The sequence below is a fragment of the Gossypium raimondii genome, chromosome 10 (assembly GCF_025698545.1).
Source record: "Gossypium raimondii isolate GPD5lz chromosome 10, ASM2569854v1, whole genome shotgun sequence".
Lineage (NCBI taxonomy): Eukaryota > Viridiplantae > Streptophyta > Magnoliopsida > Malvales > Malvaceae > Gossypium > Gossypium raimondii.
Window position 1 is genome coordinate 30,074,053 of NC_068574.1, and position 3,594 is coordinate 30,077,646.

Sequence of the window (3,594 nt, forward strand, 5' to 3'; positions counted from 1 at the left end):
TTAAATAATCTAATCTCCTTTTTAAATCACATGATTTTCTAAAAAAGGGAACAAATCTAATTTTAGAGATTGAATTGTTACACCCTAACTCACTAAGTGTGGCAACTTATCTCTGCAAAACGAGTACATCTTACTGCTCAACTTGGTTTATTCAAATTTGAAATTAAAAAGGGTTGTATTTTTTAAAAATCTTTTCAAAGTTTCGACATTAAGACATCAAACAATCAATTCGGTACCGATTTTGGCCGTCACGAGGGTGCTAACCCTTCCTCGTGAGTAACCGACTCCCGAACCTGTTCTCCCAAATCTCACAGACCTAAAATTTATTTTAATGGTGAACCGATCACACCTTAATAAAAGACCGGTGGCGGCTCCCACTTTATTTTTAAAGGTCGATCCCTGTTTTTCAAATAATAAAATTAGTTTCGACAAACATGTCTATGAATATTTATGATGTCTAAATGTTTAATTTAATTAAAATAGCTTAAATTTAATCCGTGTTAGGTTGATTGCATTTTGTTTACTTGAGTTATTAAAATTGTGTTTTTATTGTTATAGGCATCGATAAGATGTTTGATTAAGTAAAATCATGACTAAGTTATTCTTGCGTTACAATTGTAAGGTATCCAATGAATTAATTATTTAATCGGATTGAAAGTGTAATTATTTGACACGATACTTAATCAGTGCATGTTTAATCATCTAAGGTAGTTGAGGGTTAAATTAGCAACGGTATCTAACGATACATTAGCCTTGCATAACTTGCAAGATTATTGTGATTAAACTATTTCAAGGTAGAAATTCATTATTACCTCACGTAATCTTTTATGTGCTTATGAGATTGAATTAATTGTTTGAATTGGCATAGAGATATGTACAAGAGATTATTTTAATTTCATAAGTATGTAGGTGCATTAACACATTTGCTTATTAAAATTTGTTTAATCGGTTGAATTGGCATAGAGATATAGTCAAGAGATAAATAGATTTTGGTAGGTAAATATGTTCATAAGTTAGTAAATTACCAAGTTGTCGTGAATTTATTCGTAACAACATGAAAATGAGTTTAATAATTCTAAGCTAAGAAATGTAATTAATCTAACACAATTATGTCATATTGATTAAAATCATCTTTTGAAATCGTGCATTGAAACTTTTATTTTCTTTTTATTTCTTTTACTTAGTTAAAATCTTAGTTTTCAATCATCTCCTCAAATTAAAATATTTTTCTTCACCAAAGTGTTTTAAATTGCATTCATAAATAATTCTTTTCACAGTCCCTGTGGGTACGGTAACTCGACATTTACTTGTCACTTTATTACTTATTGTGATTGTGTACAGTTGCACATTTCCGTCATTCCAAGTTTTTGGCACTGTTGCCGGGGACTATTTTAAAAGACATTATTTGTGAAATTGTTAATTTTGCATTTTGGTCTATTTTTTCTGTTAAATTTTAATTCCATTTTTTGTGTTTATTTGTTTCGGGTGTTTATGAGTATTGATCAAATTATTGACTTACTCCTCGTAGAGCCTAAAATTGAAAGAACTTTCTGACAAAGGAGAAGACAAGCAAACCAAAGAAAGACCGAAGATATGAATTTCAAAAATCCAAACCAAAATCCAGGAGGAACATTCGCTTATAAACTCACAATCTGATCATTGATGCTGATGATAGAAACTGTGTCATTCGACAATATGTCATTCTTCTATTCAACAAGCTTAATTTGAGTATTAGAATACCCAAAATAGAGACACAACAATTCGAGCTGAAGCCGGTCATGTTCCAAATGTTGCAAAATATGGGTCAATTTAGTGGGATTCCTACTGAAGATCCAGATCTTCATCTTCAGCTATTCATGGAAGTGAGTGACTCATTTAAACTAGTCGGGGTGACTGAGGATGCCTAAAGACTGAGATTATTTCCATACTCCTTAAGAGATAGAGCACGAGCGTGGTTGGACTCCCTACCGTCTAGTTCCATAACTACATGGCAAGAGTTGGTTGAACATTTCTTAATGAAATATTTCCCTCTATCTTTAACTGCCAAGATCCGAAATGAAATCACTTCATTTCAGCAACTTGATGAAGAATCTTTATATGAGGCATAGGAGCGGTTCAAGTAGTTATTACGAAAGTGCCCTTATCACGACATTCCTTACTGTGTTCAAATGGAGACTTTCTATATTGGTCTCAATATTCATACTAGAATGATGGTGGATGCTTCAGCAAATAGAGACCTTCTTTCTAAGTCTTTTAACAATGCTTACGAGATTATTGAAAGAATTACCAACAATAACTATCAGTGGCCAACCAACCAAGCAACCCCAAAAAGACGAGTAGCAGGAGTACATGAAGCGGACAAACTTGCTTCTTTGGCAGCCCAGGTATCCTCTATGTCTTTTATGCTTAAGAACATAATTGTTAATGGTTTCAATGGCAATCTGCCAGGTCAGCAGCCGAACCAGTTCGAGGATATTTCTTGTGAGTACTGTGGAGATAGGCATTTCTTTGAAAATTTCCCATCGAATCAAGAGTTAAATTATTACATGGGAAATCAAAATTGGAATGGTCCACAGTCAAATTCTTACGACACTTTATGAAAGAATCTTCAAATTTCTCCATGGAGTAATCAATGGGTGGACCATAACGACTCTTCTATGTCATATCGACCAAATTATCTGCCAAAATATTCTCAACAAGTGCAACTACCCACACCAACTGAATCTTCAAGTAATCTTGAGAATTTGCTGAAGGCGAACATAGCGAAGAATGATGAACTAATCCAAAGCCAAGTAGCAACATTGAAAAATTTAGGAAACCAAGTGGGACTGCTAGCCAATGAGCTTAGAAGTAGACCCCAAGGTATTTGGTTGAGTGATACAGAAATTCTGAGAAGCACGGGCAAAGAGCATTGCCAAAACCGTCACTTTACAAAGTGGGAAGACATGGGAACCCAAAGCTATCGAGGTTGAAGATAAGCCTATTATAGCTCAAGGAAAAGAGCAAGTTCAACTGAGTGATGAAACTCCTATTCCACAAAATTCAGATACGCTGATCCTTGATGAGGTAAACTCTAAACCAGTTAGTTCTAATTACGTAACACCTTTGTCAGATATAGAAAATTTTCCACAGAAGATTTGTCCAGTTAAAGCTAAGATTCCACCACTGCCATATCCTCAACGATTCTAGAAGTTGTAAAATGATACTCAGTTGAAAGAAATCTTTGATGACGAGGCGACTTTTAATGACTTCGATGCTACTAAATCCCCAGATATAGTTAAAGACTGCTCTACTATTTCCAAGAAGGAATCACTAGCATCTATAGAATTGGAGCTCAATTCTTTAGACGATCTGTTAGAACATATTCTACTGGAGGATTCACCAAGTGATGATGAAGACAAGGAATGTTTGGCTTGTTTAGAAGCCAATTTGAAGGAATCCACTCAAGAAGTTCCACCCGAATCATTAGAGTTATCATCTCAGGAGTATACAAAACCAAAGTCATTGATTGAAGAGCCAGCTAAATTGGAACTGAATATTTTGTCTCCTCATTTGAAATATGACTATTTGGGTCTATCTTCGACTTTACTTGTC

At 34.4% G+C, this 3,594-nt stretch overlaps 1 non-coding gene across 1 annotated transcript; it reads right to left on the reverse strand.

Annotated features, from left to right (window-relative positions):
* Positions 1–2,045: 2,045 nt before the first annotated feature.
* LOC128034428 (small nucleolar RNA R71) lies at positions 2,046–2,152 on the reverse strand. The gene has a single exon (XR_008190553.1). It is a non-coding gene; the product is annotated as a small nucleolar RNA R71 (small nucleolar RNA).
* Between the last annotated feature and the right edge of the window lie 1,442 nt (positions 2,153–3,594).